Below are 17,648 nucleotides of genomic sequence, written 5' to 3' on the forward strand. Positions count from 1 at the left end.
AGGATATAATCAGCAAGCCGAAGTTTGGCAGCCAAGACTAGCACACACTGTGTAACTCCAAGAAAATCTTTTCAGCTGGCTAAAGGGGGATTGCAGCTTCTTAATGATGGTGAGCGATGGGATCTGCTTGCAGTTCTTGGTATCTGCTCAAGCTCCTTGCTGGTTACGGATGCTCTTTGGTTGTTATTCCTGGTGGCGGTGACACTCTTGGGGCTATTCAGCTAGTTCACAGATGCCCATTTATTAAGCCTGCGTGTAGCAACTGAAATATTTCTAAATAGTTTCCTTTTGGAAAATTTCTGGGTGGTCTTTTGACCATTCAGGAGCCTGAAGAGAGCTCGTTTGTCTCTTCCAGGGAGGAGAAAAAGGGAATCATGGAGCAGGACCACTCATAGGAACATAAGACACTGGCTTATGCTAAATCAGACCTGTTAAGTTGTGGGTGAACATATCAGACGACACAGCGATTCTTCAAACAGCTCTTGTTTATTCACAGGCCAGAACAGAACTGAACTGAAGGGTTCAGCCAGCCTGATTATATAGAGCTCCACTAGAACGCAACAGTAACCATTTTCTGTAACTATCCAATCACTGAACGTCACTTTCGATCCCTTATTTGCCTATGTGGACCTGAACTATCTACAGTATCCCCCTGCAGGCCCAGGGTGAGAACTTCAGTACATAACAAGACCTTTGCTCTGTTTGGCTCAGTATTGCTGACACCGACAGGCAGAGGCACTGCAGGGTTTCAGATTGGAGATGTTTCCACTCCTATCTGGAGATGCTGGGAACCAAACCTGGGGCCTTCTGCATGCAAAATGGATACTCTGCCATGGAATCACTGGGTCCCAGAGTTGATAAAGGCTGCTTATAATCTCCTTGGAGTTGGGGACAGAGGAATATGATCTACCACTGAAAGCAACTTCCAAATGTTTATAGATGGGGAGGAAGTTGGCTTTTGTGTGATCTTCATTATAATAGTGAACACACATGTCTGGCCCTCCTAGGAGGAACTATTGTCAGAATGCTGTCAGTGGCTCCCAGTTGGTTGCCCAGAAAAGTATAAAGACAAGTTTCTTACAGTCCTTTTTTATTTCAATCTTTATAGAACACAGCCTCTTGGATCATGGTGTTGTCCCAAATAAATCTCCACCTCCCGTCTCTCCCACTTCCTCATTCGTCACTTCTACCGGTGCTGCTACGTGCCCTCTGTCTTTGAGCTCTTTGCACTCCTACTTTTAAGGCTCGCCGGGTTCTGGGAGACGGAGGGTCTGGAATGCTTTCTAATGATAACGTGTCAGCCAGGTGTTGTTCTGGCTCTCCCATGGTTTCCCAACTTTCCCTCTCATCTGACCCTGAGCTGCAACCTCCCTCAAACCCCTGTTGTAAATCTATACTGTCTTCCTCTTCCTCCTCCCTGGAAGGGTCAGGATGGGAAGGCGGTCTCCACCATTCCTCCTCTGCTCAGTCGCTGACAACTATTAAGAGTGGCTCACCTTAGGCAGTAGAAATCTCTCTCTCTGTGTAGGACCATTGGCTACTGGCCATGATGGCTATGTTCTACTTCCATGGTTAGAGGCAGTAATGCTTCTGAATTCTGGTTGCTGGAAACGGCAGGAGGGGAGAGCGCTGTTGCACTTAGGTTCCCCTTGAGGATTTCCTGCAGGTATCTGGCTGGCTGGCTGGCTGTAAAGAACAGGGGAACAGGGTGTGGGACTAGATGGGGCATTGGCCTGATTCAGCAAGTTCTTCTTACGTTAATGTTCTGTAGCAGTGCCAACCAGAGTTCAGTTTAAGGTTCTGCCACCAGATCACCATTCTTCAAGGGATAAACCTGGGAGCTCAGAGTGGGAGAGGGAATTGTCCTCAGTGCTCAGGGCCAGTCCTCAGACATACTGATAGAAACAAAAAGTACTTCTGCAAGAGGAGCCCGTTGTGACAAAACGTCTCCAGCCATAGGAGATCACACAGCCCTCCTCTGACGCCATGTACAGCTCAGAAGACCTAGTGCAACCATCGTCTCCTTTGTGCCATTGGGATCAATGCCTGCTGAAGAAGATGGAGCCCCTTTCAATGAAGATGCTTCTGAAGGGAGGGTTTCGGAAGGCAGGGCTAGTAACAGAGAGAGCTGCTGCTTCCATTTCTGCCTCTGTCTGAGGCTGACTGCTGCTCAAACAATACCTGTGCTCTCTTCATATCGGATCTCCAGGCAGAGCCCTCTACAGAGCTGTCCAAGGTGCTGTGCCTAATAATAATAATAATAATAATAATAATAATAACAATTTATTATTTAAACCCTGCCCATCTGGCTGGGTTTCCCCAGGCCACTCTGGGGGGTTTCCAACAAAATATTAAAATACAATTCCTCAAATATTAAAAACTTCCCTAAACTGGGCTGCCTTCAGATGTCTTCTAAAAGTCAGATACCGTATTTTTCGCCCTATAGGACGCACTTTTTCCCCTCCAAAAATGAAGGGGAAATGTGTGTGCGTCCTATGGGGCGAATACAGGCTTTCCCCGCACCAGCTCAGGCTTCCCCCGCACCAGCCCCGTGCCTGGCGGGGGGAAAAATAATTTTTTCCCCTTTATTCCCCCCCCCAAAAAACTAGGTGCGTCCTATGGGGCGAAAAATACGGTAGTTGCTTATTTCTTTGACATTTGATGGGAGGGCATTCCACAGGGTGGGCGCCACTACCGAGAAGGTCCTCTGCCTGGTTCCCTGTAACTTTGCTTCACGCAACGAGGGAACCACCAGAAGGCTCTCGGCGCTGGACCTCAGTGTCCGGGCAGAACGATGGGGGTGGAGATGCTCCTTTAGGTATACTGGGCCGAGGCTGTTTAGGGCTTTAAAGGTCAGCACCAACACTTTGAATTGTGCTTAGAATATAGTGCTTGGACATTTATTTGAAACAGAACAGGTCAGCCACCAGCAGGGATGTGCTGTTGGCAACCAACCTAGGAATCAGCCTGTAGTTTGTGTGGCATCAGCCAAATTGGAACCATTGAAGAAGACCTGGCCACTGGTGGATGCATGTCTGGCTCTTTTGTGAACCAAGGGGAAAGAACCACTCACCCATTAGTCTCCTAGGCAGCAGTCCACGTTTCTGCCTATGCTGAGTCAACATTCCTGGAGTTTTCCTATCAAGTGGGCAGGTCCAAGCAGAGGCTTCATTAAAGCAGGCTTCTAAGTTCCAAAGGAACAGGGATCACCATCAGCACAAGAACATTTGAAGGTGTTCATATATAGATCTCTATGTCTCAGAGGCCTTGGCTGAACCTCTTGCATTTGGAGACTGCCACGATGAAGGCAGCCCAGATCTGGAATCCAGAAATATTGAGCAGAATTGAGCAAAGGGCTGTCCATGGCTGACACAAGAAAGGCAATTCCCAAAATGCACTTGCCTTACCTGCATCTTTTGACCTCACCTGCTCTACCAGTTGCCACTTCCCTCTTCCCTTCAAGACTGTAAGCCCTCTAAAGTCTAGTGAGAACTGGTATCACCATCTTCATTGTATTATCAACCCAAGGACATAGGAGAAACTTTGGTAGATCACATCAATGGTCTTTCTAGTCAAGGGATGGGAAACCTCAGGCCCAGGGGCCTAATGTGCCCAGGCCTCACTATCTGGCCCTCAGAACGCGCCCCAGGCCACAAGCCTCACCAGCCCTCTGTCATATCCTCGAGTGTTTTTGCCATTTCATGATGCTCTTCTCAGGCCAAGTAACGTGTACAAAAATGCATCTACTGGACTGGGGTGAAGTGTGCATTAACAGCCTACAGTTCACAGGATTTTTTCTGGGTTGTGGGTGCTTTAATGTTTTAAATATATGCTGTGTACTCAGCCAGAGTCCCCAGCCGAAAGTCCCTTAGTCTAGTTGTTGCATTCCTAACTCACTGCAAGGAGGTGGGACCCATCTAAGTCAGGTCCGGGCCTGAGTGTTTGCTTTACTGACTGAGCACAGATCTAAGTTCCCATATTCCACTACCCCCCTCCCCACATCCCTGTTATAAGTTGTGTTGAGGGTTGCCAAGAATCCAGCAGGCCAGCGATTATATAAAAAAAGCAACCCTCTGCAGGCAAGTTTCTGTGCAATCGTTCATCCTCGCTGGCTTCTTCTGATATATTCCACTGCTCCTGCCCCCTCCCAACCCCAATTCTGCCTGAGGCCCAGTCTAACTTGATATCTGACTCTTCTCCCCCTCCCCAACTCATCCCCTAAATAACACCCAGTCCCCGCACCCCTCCATCTCTATCACAATCCCAAGGACTTTGCTTCACTGTGCCTGCGAGGGCTCTGGAATCCAGCCAGGAGACAATCTGTTCTTCATTACATTCACCACGCGGCTTGGAGGCTCGTGGCCCCCTTGCTCCTCCTGCTCCTGCTGATGTGGCGTTTTGGACCCGGAGGAGCGCAAAAGCTCTTCATCACTGTTCCGCCGGCCTTGGTGCCAACGCTCCTGTTGAGGGATTGATAAAACACAAGGCCGGGGCAGGAAAGCAGCTTCTGCCAGGTTAACCTCCTCCGCTCCCCATCCTCCCCTCGGCCAACAGCCAGGAATAGCAGCAAGATTTGCAATAATAATATTTTCCTCTTTCAGTCATTTCCCCCCTCCAAAGTCCTTTATGAAACAGAAAACTGTATTCAACCCTCTCCGTGCATTGTCAGTTCTCTGCCTCAGTTTCCCAAGAGAGGGCTACCTCTGTTCTTCCTTCCTTCCACCTGGCCCATCCAGAGTCTTCTCATCTTCATCCTAGACTCAGAACATAAGGAGAGCCTGCTGGATCAGGCCAATGGCCCATCCAGTCCAGCATCCTTACAGTGGCCAACCAGTTGCCTGTGGGAAACTCACAAGCACTCTCTCCCACTGTGGTTTCTGGGAACTGGTATTCATCAGCATTACTGCCTCTGACAGTGGAGGCAGAACCGAGCCATCTTAGCTAGCAGCAGTTGATAGCCTTCTCCTCCATGAATTTGTCCAATCCTCTTTTAAAGCTATCCAAGTTGGTGGCCCCCATTGCCTCATGTGGGAGAGAGTTCCATAGTTTAACTATGTGTTGCATGAAGAAGCACTTTCTTTCATCTGCCCTGAAACTTCCAGTATTCGGCTTCATGGGATGTCCACAAGCTTCTGGTGTTATGAGAGAGGTAGAAAAACTTTTCCCTGTCAAGGAAAACCCTAAACTATTATATCAGTCGGCTGTCAACCGAAACCCTAAACCATACAACTTTTTCTGATGGGTTGAGCCCCAGACGGGTCCTTGCAAGACAAGCTGGCCTTTTAACAGCCTCCTTTATGGGATGCAGCTGTGCATTTTAGGGTCGGTTTCACAAGTTCCCACAAAGGTTTTACAATGAGCTCTGGTGCCTCTTGCTTCATCTCTTCCCCACTCCCCACATCTTGCCTGGATGGGGGAGATGGGGGGCCTGCAAAGGGAAGGTCAGGAGGCGTTCTTCAAATGGCTGAATGAATTCTGCTCCTGGGTTTTAACCAATGAGCCGATTGCATTTAGATAACTGTACTCATGGAACAGCTCATAATGGCGTTGCTTGAATGTCTGTGCCTAAAGTGGGCTGGGATGTTCTCCTGCTGCTTTTCAATATGACTTCTTTTCAGACAGATGTAACTGACGGTGGATCTACACACAGGGGAAAAAACCACTATGAATAAGCCAGAAATTAAATCGTTATAACAACAACAAAAATCTCACTATGGAAAATTGCAAATAATTTTTTATTTTATTTTTGCTCTCCAGCACCATCTGATGTTGCATGTTTATAACACATTCAAAACACTGTTTTTTGACTAATGTAGCTGAGTCCTGAGTCTGCTCTAATCATCTCTTTGCATCCAGTTTTGAAATAATCTCAAGTTTCTTCCAACCATCTCACTTCCTTGGTATTTCCCCATTTTGGCTTTGCTTTACGAGCACCCAAAATTAGTAGCAGCAGAATCTGCAGATGAGCTGGCTGGGAAAGCTTGGCTGCAGCAGTTCATGCATTGGTTATTTCAAAACTGGATCACTGCAAGGCGCTTCCATGGAAGCTGCAGTTACTGCAGAATGATGGGAGCGAGGCCTTGTCAGCATACAACACCTGCGCTCAGAGATCTGCACTGGTTGCCCTTTTGCAGGTGGGCCAAGTTCAATGGGCTGCTATTAGTGCACAAAGCCCTTGACAACTTGGGACCACTTTACCTGTCGGATTGCCTTACTTTCTCCACATATGACCTCTCAACCACCTCAACTGGCAAAACTGGCAGCATTACAGGTGCTGGGAAAAGTCAGGACAGAAGGAAAGGTCATAGCTCAGTGGCAGAACACCTGCTTTGCCTGCAGAAGGTTCCAGGTTCAATCCCCGGCATCTGCAGGTGGGGCTGGGAATCCTCCCTGTCTGAAAGCCCAGAGAGCCACTCCCAGTCAGTGAAGACAACACTGGGCTAGAAGGACCAATGGTCTGACTCAGAGTAAGGCAGTTTCATAACTGGGTGGCGTATATAGTACAGTGATACCTCGGGTTAAGTACGTAATTCATTGCGGAGGTCCGTTCTTAACCTGAAACTGTTCTTAACCTGAAGCACCACTTTAGCTATTGGGGCCTCCCACCACCACTGCACGATTTCTGTTCTCATCCTGAAGCAAAGTTCTTAACCTGAGGTACTATTTCTGGGTTAGCGGAGTCTGTAACCTGAAGCATATGTAACCTGAAGCGTATGTAACCCAAGGTACCACTGTAATACTTTGAGGCCAAACCTCAGCAGAGAAAGCAGGTTTTCAGATCAACCTCTGGGATCGAGCCCCTTGTGGATTCAGGCTTGCTTCACCCTCCCTCCTCCGTCTCTCCCTTTCGAAAGCTCCCAGCCCTGCCACACAGTCACATGCATGCTGGCTGGCGCTCCAGCTCATGGGACAAAGTACAGGAGTTTCTCATTAACCAGGAATGAGAAGGCTGTCTTAATCCAGCTGCAGAGGCTGGGGGGGGGGGGGAGAGAGAGAGAGAGAACAGGAAGGGGGTTTGGAGCAAAGAGGCTGATTCGGTATGAAGCAGCTGTTTGGGGAGGCACCTCAGAGGTAAAGCCTGGCTCATTTCTGAGTTTGGAGGCTTTGCTAAGAGAAGCTATTGGCCTTGATTGTATTCCCAGAGCTGGGGGTGAGTGGGCGGGGTTTGCAGAGTTTGCATCAATCTATGTGCTTTATCTAGGGATGGGCGCCTCCAACAATGTCCTCTCTCTCTTTCTTTTCCAATTGTAAGTTCAGTTTTCCACATCTCCACATCAGTCGGCGCTTTTTAAAAAAAGGCCTTCTGAGTGCTTTAGTGTGAATTTCTCCCAATACCCACACTTTTGTACACAATTGGGCCTAATCTAACCATCTTTGCAGAGCAAATTTTCCCCAATATAATACAATGTTACATTGTGGTGCACATTATTCTCACTAATGAATGTGATTTTATACACACTCTAGTATTTTTGGACGTGCAATGCAAACTTGAGAGAAGGGCAGATTTTGAAGGATAACGGCCCTTTCCTTCTCAATATGGTTTCAGAAAGTGGAATTATGTAAATTCGCCTTTAAATTGGAACTGAAATACAATTACTGTACCAGAGTGGCATAACGGTAAATCTCTTCTCCTATAGAATGCTGGAAATTGTGAAGGGGTCTCCTTATAACTCTCATTACACATCTTTAGGCACCAGGCAAAAACATTCCTTTTTAACCAGGCCTTTGGTTGATCCGATTGACATCCTATGCCCTTTTAAAATGTGGCTCTTTTTTGGGGGGTGTGTGTGTTTGTTATTGGGTTGTTGTTTTTATTTTGATTATATATATTGTGTTTTTTATGTTGATCTTTTCTGTGAACCACCCTGAGACCTCTGGGTGTATGAATTCAAATAATAATAATAATAATAATAATAATAATAATAATAATAGGATTTCCACGAAATCTAATGCTATGAGGGAAAAATATTTTGTTGGCAAGAACAATTTGACAATGAAACCCACTATTTATAGGAACGATGGGCTCTTTTTCCTCAATGGGGGCATTAGGCAAAGGCTACAGATGTTCCTGCATTGGATTTCCCACACCTGTGGCCTCAGAAGCCCTCTCCTCTAGCTTGTGATCCAGCAGTCAGGTGCCAAGTCTCCATTTCTCCCTCCTCAAGCCAGTGGCAATTGTGCACCTAGCCCTTTCCTTACAAGCAATGGATGCCCTGAATAACCAAGGTGGAATCTACACACATATTAAAAAAAAAAAGTTCTGAAACTGTTTTTAAAAACACATTGAATTTTCCATAAGGCTCACCATCACCACCTAGTGTCATATTGTATATTGCACTTGAAACACACTTAAAACGTTTTCGTTGCAGCTGTATAGCTGAGTCTCAAGTGAGGCCAGCTTTTTGATCCAAAGAGAAATATGTCTTAGAAGGGGGAGGGGGAAGTCTGCCAGAACTGGAGGCTCATAATCTCTCCCAAGGAGATAACAAGGGGAGCTGAGTGTGCCAAGAAATTTCCCAGCATGCAAAGCCGCAGGGCCTCCTCCCCACCCACCTTCAGGTCTGGCTACAAAGAGGTTCCTCTGCCATGGAAATAAATGAGTATTGTGGCTGACCATCAAGTCACGCAAGCCTGGGATGGGAGTGGGAGCAATGGATGGGTTGGGATGAAGTAGCCCTTTATCTGAAGATTGCTTCCTCCGGAGGCGAGGGCAGGGCTGGCATTTTTGGAAAGGCTGCAGCAATCACAAATGCATGGGAGGCACTGACTCTGGTTGGAGGGAGCTTTGTAAACTCCTTGTGAATGTTTTGCAGCCTGCTCTGAGGTACAAAAGAGGGGAAATGAGATTTAAGTCACGGAAGTACATGTGCTGGGTGTTGAATTTTGCTGTGGAGTAATTTTGGTGCAAATCCGATAGGCGTTAAGGAGAATGAAGTCTTGATGCTGCACTATAGACAAGATTAAGTACATGTGAGTAAACTAAGGCTCCATTCACACCATACATCTAAAGCACCATGAGGACACTTTAAACAGTCATGACTTCCCCTAAAGGATTCTGGGAACTGTAGTTTGTTAAAGGTGATAGGAGTTGTTGGGAGAGAATTCCTAGAGTTCCCTGTGAATACAGATTGATTGTTAAACTGCTCTGGGAATTGCAGCTTTGTCAAGGGAAGCCTGATGCAGAGGGTTGCAGGCGTGATTGGAGTCAGAGGAGAATTGGGGGGGGGGGGGGCTGTTCAAGCGCACAGGACACTTTCAGATGTTGGGGGCTGGAAAAACGAGAGGCTCTTTGGATCACATTCACACCAAACAGTTAAAATGCCCTGATACCACTTTAAACTTTTGGTTTCCCCCAAAAAAGAATTCAGGGAGCTGTAGTCTATTAGGTAAATAGGTAAATGACCTCTGCACTGTTAAGTCCAGTCAAAGGCAAATATGGGGTTGGGCACTCATCTCGCTTTCAGGCTGAGGGAGCTGGTGCTTGTCCACAGACAGCTTTCTGGGTCATGTGGCCAGCAGGACTAAATTACTTCTGATGCAACGCAACACTGTGACGGAAACCAGAGTACATGGAAATGCCATTTATCTTCCTGCTGCAGCGGTACCTATTTAACTACTCACACTGGCATGCTTTCGATCTGCTAGGTTGGCAGGAGCTGGGACAGAGCAATGGAAGCTCATTATCGTTGCACGGATTTGAACTGTCAACCTTCTGGTCAGCAAGCCCAAGAGGCTCAGGGGTTTAGACCACAGCACCACCCGCATCCCTTGTAGCCTATGGAGGGTACTGAGAGTTGGTAAAGGTAAAGGTAAAGGGACCCCTGACCATCAGGTCCAGTCATGGCTGACTCTGGGGTTGTGGCGCTCATCTCGCTTTATTGGCCGAGGGAGCTGGTCATGTGGCCAGCATGGCTAAGCTGCTTCTGGCAAACCAGAGCAGCGCACAGAAACACCGTTTACCTTCCCACCGGAGCGGTACCTATTTATCTACTTGCACTGTGAAGTGCTTTCGAACTGCTAGGTTGGCAGGAGCAGGGACCGAGCAATGGGAGCTCACCCCATTGTGGGGATTCGAACTGGCGACCTTCTGATCAGCAAGTCCTAGGCTCTGTGGTTTAACCCACAGCGCCACCCTCTATTCTTCTCCCAAAGCTGCAGTTCCAAAATTCCCCTTTGAAGAGGGATGGTCCTAACATTAAGCCACTGTACTTGCGACATGGCAGCTTAAAGCATCCTGAGTGCAAGGAAAGCCAAGTATTCAGCAGACCCAAGGAAGAGCTATCTTCCATTGCAGGTTGGACTTTGGGCAAACATCCGAAGCAGGGGAAACTTTCCTTTGCTGGGTGGTGAGCTTGGACAAAGTGTTGCCCTATCCTCCTCCCTCCCATTTCTTTTCCTTTCCTCCCCCCCACCCCAAATGTCTTGCTGAGGGGTGAAGGGCAGGTCAGGACAGACAAAGCCCCTGCCCCCATTGCCATGGTGACATTAATTCAAGCCGGGTTCAAAGGAAATTGTTCCAGTTAAAGCTAACAAGCCAGAGTTGGAGCCTGGCCTAGCAGGGGGAAAAAAGCTCTGTTTTGAGAAAAAATGGGACCAGCATTTTGTGCACGGAGGCGGAGAAGGGAAGAAAGGGAAGCACTTGTGTTTTTTGGGTGGTGGGAGCCTACATTCTTGCTCAAGATGTTCAAAACAACCTGACCTCCCCAGTTCTCCAGCATTTTGGGACGGGGAGCCCCCTTTTGATAGGAAAAGCAAATAACTCCAGCCGATTGGCACCTCCAGTTTCTGTTTACCGTTGAGCAGATTCTAACAGGCCACTGTTACATTCAAAGCTCAGGTGCAAGAAGAAAATGGAGATGTACAGGGGTGGCGGCGGCTAGGAATGAGTAAACCTGTCAACTTTGGTTTGTCTCAGCTTCTCACTTTTTCAGTCTACTGCTTTCCACATTTCCACATCAGTTTGATGATTATTATTGCTATTATTATTTTGCAATGTCTTCAGGAAAATCCATCTGGATTTTTGTGCAGTTTTCTCCTAATGTACACAATTTTTGTATGCAATTTTGGCTCACATAAACATTTTCCCCCCAAAGCAATTCCCCCTAGTTTAATGCATTTAGTATGTTTTCGCTAATGTATCTGCACATCTATGCGTTTTTGTACACATTGTTTGGTTGGAGAATCACACTGCAAAATTTAGAGAACCACAATTTTCAAAGGATGGTTACATTTTTTGATTCACACATTTTTTGGGAAGGTGGGATTTAGCACAGTTTGCCTTTCCCCCACTCCTAATGATGACTGGCTGGAGCAGGGCAGTAGGATGAGCGCAGGAGAAGTTCCCAGGTTCAAACACCAGTAGCATCTCCAGGCAGGGCTAGGAGAAACCCCAGTCTGAAACCCCAGAGAGCCATTGCCAGTCATTGTAGACAATTCAGAGCCAGATGGGACATTGGTCTAACGCAAGGAAAGGCACCTTGCCGCTTTTCTGTCTTCCATGCTAACCCTCTGCTAGACTGGGCCTGCAGGGACAGAAAAGAGGCTTTCAGAACTGACGCCCACCAAGGGAAGCAACATCTCCTTTTTGATGGCAGTTGCAGAGAAGTGAGACCATCCCAATAGGCACAGAACGCCTGCTGAATTTTGGTGAAGCTTATCATGCTGGACTCTTTGAGAAGCAATAGGCCGCACGCCAGCAGGTGGCGCTCAAGAATACAAAGTGTGCTTGCTTCCTCTCTGTCGCAACTCTTTCTACTGCCTTCTCCGGATTATAAGTGTCCCAAAGCTCTGCTCTGTGTTATCCTAGTAATCCTTACAAGAGCCCTGAAAAGTATTGTTATCCCTACACGACTGGGGGCTCAAGCTGGGTGAAGCAAGATCTGGGAACTAGACATGTCCTTTCCTTGGGCTGGGGAAAGATTGGGCAATGCAAACTGAATCTGCTTTTCCTTATCTAGTGTTAATGTAGCAATTGAGCTCTTAAGCAGCTTGCTCTAGCAGGTGAGCCCTTGCAAAACTCATCTTAATTTCCGGTTGCTTAAGAAAGATTTGTGGAGAAATACTTTGCAGGGCTGTCTTTTCCCGGGGGTGCAAGGGGTGCGGGGCACCCGGGCACTGAATTTTGGGGCACGCCAGGTGCCCACCGCTGAAGCCGCCTAAGTTCTTATGAAATAATATATTATGTTATGAAATAATAAATATTTTTGATCAAGCTAGGAAAACAAAATACATATACAGTGGTACCTTGGGTTACATGCGCTTCAGGTTACATACGCTGTAACTCATAGCTGTCAACGTTCAGATTTGAAAATAAGGGATCAGCAGCCTCGAAAATAAGGGATCAGCAGCCTCGAAAATAAGGGATCAGCAGCCTCACCTGTCCTGGGGACAGTCTACAGGATATCTAACAATCCAGGATAGCAGCAGGAAGCAGCGGGAAACGGCACTGGAATAAGGGAATTTCCCACAAAAAAAGGGAAGGTTGACAGCTATGTTCAGGTTACAGACTCCGCTAACCCAGAAATAGTAACTCGGGTTAAGAACTTTGCTTCAGGATGAGAACAGAAATCGTGCTCCGACAGCACGGTGGCAGCAGGAAGCCCCATTAGCTAAAGTGGTGCTTCAGGTTAAGAACAGTTTCAGGTTAAGAACGGACCTCTGGAACAAATTAAGTACGTAATCAGAGGTACCACTGTATACCTAGGTATTACTGAAATGTATACCTACTGTCTCACTAAAGGACTTTTGACTTTGTGCACTCATTTACTAAAGATGTGCCGCACCAGCGGTCGCACTTGTCATTCACAACGGCGGCGCTTGTCAGACTCAACGACAATGCTTGTCATTCACAACGGCGCCATGCACACGAAATTTCAGGGCGCTGGGCGGATCTTTGCACCCCGGTGGTGCATATGCTAAAGACAGCGCTGATACTTTGCGATATTTTTAGTAGACTTTACAGGAAGCACAAGGTAGCATTAGAGTGGAGTGGGGAAAATATAGGTGGGTCTTTGGCCATCTTTCCTTTGGTTGCAGCTAGAACGGTATTCTGCTGAGCCACTCTGCTCCTCTGCTCCAGCCAGAATGCTTCAGGTGGAATGCTGCTCTAGCCAAGCTTGGAAAGATCTTCTCCCATATAAGGAATCAAAGGGAATCTCAAAAGTGCTTCAAAGCCTAGAGGCTAATGAAGAACTCCTGGGAAAAGAGCTGGCAACAGTTTCTGTAGCTCTCCGCAAGCACGCTTACCTCCCCACACTTATTTCGCAGCATTTTAGACACCATGTTTGTTTAATCCCTGCAGGACTGTCATCCATTTGATGAGTGCTGTTCGCTGTCTCTGCTCTCTGATGTGAACATCTGAAGAGATGGATTCTTCAACAGTTTTTAAACCACTCCGCTCCTGTTTCCAGACTTGTTCCCAAGGCACAAGAGCATGTATAGAGAGCAAGGAGCTGCAGGGAGGCATGTCACCACCCAACCTGTTCCTTCAAAATCTTCCATGGCCTCCCCACCCCACTCAACCAGGTGCCCTGTCAAAATAGTGGTACATGTCATAGGAGCCATTTTTGGGGGCTGAGGTCCCTTGGCCCCCCCAATAAAATATTTGAGGGGGCTGCCTCCCAAGTTGATGGGCATGTGTCACATCTTGTGCAGGGTGGGATTTACCTTTACCTCCCTCAGGGTTGGCAGCCCTGATACATGTGCAATTTCAGTTTTATGTAGTTGAAGACCAGCCAGCTGAAATCACATGAATTAAAGGTGGAGAGCTTAAAAACTCTTTTTGTGCAGGATTTTCCTGGTGCAGAAAGAACTTTTAAGTTCTCCATCTTGCTTATTGGGCTCTGGAATGCTTTTTCATGGGCTCTGGATGCTCTTGCGAGATCGCAGATGGCCCCGCAAGACCTTGCAAGAGCATCACAGAGCTTGGTAAAAGCTCTTTGCCTTGCTTGGGTGGAGGTAAAGCCCACTGAGTGCATGGCTCCAGAAAGGTCATGCGGGGGAGTTCCAAGGAAGTGGTTCAGGTATGCATTTTTTTGCGGATATGCACCAACCTCAGGCTATAACCCCTGCACGAGATGTGATTGTACCGCACATAAATGCAATGCAGTGAGCGCAATCAGTACACCATCCCTCTGCTCTAACATTCCAATGTATCCCTGGCCATGACCTTCACTCCTCCCAGCCTTACATGGGGATGCTGCTGGACTGAACCAAGGACCTTCTGCACACAAAGCAAAGGCTCAACTGCTGAGCTAAATCCCTTCCCTTAAGACACAGAACCACAGGAAGCTGCCTTATGCTGAGCCAGAAGAACATTGGCCCATCTACCTTACTTTTGCCTACACTGACAGGCAGAGACTGTCCCGGGTTTCAAGCAGGGGTCTCTACCAGCCCTAACCTGGAGATGCCAGGGCTTGAACATGGGGCCTTCTGCATACAACAACAACAACAACAACAACAACAATTTATTATTTGTACCCTGCCCATCTGGCTGGGTTTCCCCAGCCACTCTGGGCGGCTTCCACAAACACCAAAAATACACTAAGATGTCACACATTAAAAACTTCCCTGAACAGGGCCGCCTTAAGATGTCTTCTGAATGTCAGATAGTTGTTTATCTCTTTGACATCTGGTGGGAGGGTGTTCCACTGGGCGGGCGCCACTACCGAGAAGGCCCTCTGCCTGGTTCCCTGTAGCTTTGCTTCTTGCAATGAGGGAGCCACCAGAAGGCCCTCAGCGCTGGACCTCAGCGTCCGGGCAGAACGATGGGGTTGGAGACGCTTCTTCAGGTATACTGGACCATTCAGGCATACAAAGCAAATGCTTTGCTACTGAGCTTTTGCCCTACGGTGTTTTGAGTAGCTGCTCAATGAATGAATCGATTTATTTCGGTCACTGACCAGAGTGCAAGCATATACAACAACAGAGAGCAGACAGATATAAATAGATCAAAAATCATGCCCTATGAACTGATACACGATAAATAATTCAGATATAAAACAGCTAAAATATATAAGTTAAAATCTTAACCACTAATTTAAAACATATTAAGACATTGGCTGTTAGATTCATTCAAAGCCTGTCTCCTTAATTTTATGGCAGCCACTTTTAAGGTAATCTCTGGTTCCCTTTCGTCTATTAAGTATTTTAAGTAGATAGCTGCTCAGCAAACTAGTAAAGGTGTGTTGTTGTGAAAGGAAACAGGAAGCTCTGCCTGGTGCAAAAGTCTCACATGGCTCCAGAGCTCTAGGATTCCACCTTCAGTGCCCTCAATCTTCTGGCAACATCAGTCAAGACAATCCACTTTGCATGCCCGCCCCCCTTTCCCACTTCGTCCCACCCATGTTTTGGTGTTCATGCAGAAAACCCAGCAACCTTGCATGCCGTACCAAGACTTCATTCCCCACATGGGTGTGTGCCAAGATAAGGGAGGGTGTGCTCACAAAAGCACAGTAAGTAGCAGAAGTCAGGTGCGAGAGAGTTAGGTTCCCATGGGATGCAAGGATTAAGGGACTTGGTCAAGGACATTGGAGTGTGCAATAAAGGATTAAGGTCAAAAGACATCTCTCTTTCATCTCATCTTGGTCACGTTGTTCCAGCAAGCCTGAGGATAGATCTAATCATTTTTCATATAGGGATTCCAGGAAGCAAATGTTACCTGCAATGTAACCACGGCTAAACGTCTGTGTCAGAGGGAAATATCTACCTACCCTACCTACCCTTTATAATGCACCCCCAAACAAATCATCCACCAACAAGCCCCTTTGTTCTGCAGACCAAACAACATCACATCCACCTGATCCTGAGAACTCACCCAACTATGATGATCTGAGATTTCTGATCTGAAACAGTGAGATCTCAGGATTTGCACCATTCTGCAGAGTTCCAAGGTGGTGGGTGGTGATCCTGAACCCCCAAACAGAGCTTTGGAAGGTCGTTCAGTCACACTGTCACCTAGCCCTCGCAAGGGGGAACTACACATTACCTTGGGAAAGCATAGGTTGGGAGCTTGCCTTTGCTGTGGCAAAGCAAGTGTGGGGCAAAGAGAAAGTCCAACACCTTCCAAGGGCATCTGCTCCACTGTTGAATAGCTCTTATCTTCAGGAGGTTCTTCCTGATGGAATCTCCTTTCTTGTAACTTGAAGCCATTGGGTTGGGTCCTACCCTCCGGAGCAGGAGAAAACAAGCTTGCTCCATCTTCCATGTGACAACCCTTCAGATATTTGAAGATAGCTATCATACCTCCTCTCAGTCTTCTCTTATCCTAGGCAAACATACTCAACTCCCTCAACCGTTCCTCATACGGCTTGGTTTCCAGACCCTTGATCATCTTGGTCACTTTCCTCTGCACACCTTCCAGCTTGTCACTATCCTTGTTAAACGGTGGTGTCCAGTACTGGACACAGTATTCCAGGTGTGCTCTGACCAAGGCAGAATAGAGTGGTTCTATTACTTCTCCTGATCTGGACACTATACTTCTGTTGATGCAGCCTAGAATAGCATTAGATGATGATGATGATGATGATGATGATGATGATTGCTACTGCATCACACTGTGGACTCAGCCTTGGCCATAAGGGCTCCTGTGTAGATAGGAAACACATCTGAGAAAGCCATTGAGAATGGTCTGCAGAATCCATCATATCGCTAGATGTGTGGTGATTTTGAGCTTTGCCTGGGACAGGCCTCAGTGGGTGTAAATGAAAGATCAAAAGCTGGGGCAGATTTCTAGAATTACCGACTGACTGGTAGGGGGAAAAAAACAGCTGAGGAGTTGTTATTAATTCAGTGCCTTTTCTGCGTATAAGAAGAGCAGACCAGCCAAGTTCCATAGAACATTCATACCATCAAGTGGGTTCCCAGCAGCAGTCTATTTATTTACTTCCTAGGTCACAAAGGGACTCTTGTGTAGGCTTACAAGTAATGCACAATAAAGATTTTCAATGCACAGAACAAACCAGATTATGAGGGGGGGGAAGCTAGCAGAACCCAAATACAGATTTGGGACAATATAAACATAACACCAGAAGCCCTCGGTCAGTTAAAAATGTTTTTGTAAAACAGGAAAGTTTGCCCCCCTCTGCCTTCTCCGAGGTAGGTGCTTCAGATCTGATCTGCACAGATCTTGCCACTTTCCCCCTCACAACATGGTGGCTGGCTCTGAGCTTGGTGGCGCAGCCTGATGATGTCATTCACCAGTTCACTACTGGGAGAGAAAGAGAGAGAGACACAGAGAGAAATGGGCTTGCATACACTCCAACATTTCTCTGATGAAAATAGGGACGTCCTATTCCACAATAAAATTATTGTTAGTAACAATAATTATATCCCACCCACTCTGGGTGGCTTCTGACACATATAAAAACATATTAAAACATTAATCATTTAAAATCTGCCCTAGACAGGGTACCTTCAGATGTCTTCTGAATGTTGTATGGTTACTTATCTCCTTGGCTTTCAAGTTGCATAACTCCATACCCTCTGACGTTTCTCCGATGAAAATAGGGACATCCCAAGGGAAAGCGGGACATTCTGGTATCAAATCAGAAACCAGGATGGCTTCTGTAAATCCGGACTGTCCCTGGAAAATAGGGATACTTGGAGGGTCTGGGTTTAAAAGGGCCACAGTGCAGATTGGAGCCAGCAAC

The 17,648-nt window shown here is 47.0% G+C and overlaps 1 long non-coding RNA gene across 1 annotated transcript; it reads left to right on the forward strand.

The window, feature by feature from the left end:
* The first annotated feature begins 2,010 nt into the window (after positions 1-2,010).
* On the forward strand, positions 2,011-13,628 carry LOC308464394. The gene is made up of 2 exons (XR_013980002.1): positions 2,011-2,236; positions 13,301-13,628. It is a non-coding gene; the product is annotated as an uncharacterized lncRNA (long non-coding RNA).
* Positions 13,629-17,648: the final 4,020 nt, after the last annotated feature.

Source organism: Podarcis pityusensis (assembly GCF_964106645.2).
Source record: "Podarcis pityusensis genome assembly, chromosome: 15".
Lineage (NCBI taxonomy): Eukaryota > Metazoa > Chordata > Lepidosauria > Squamata > Lacertidae > Podarcis > Podarcis pityusensis.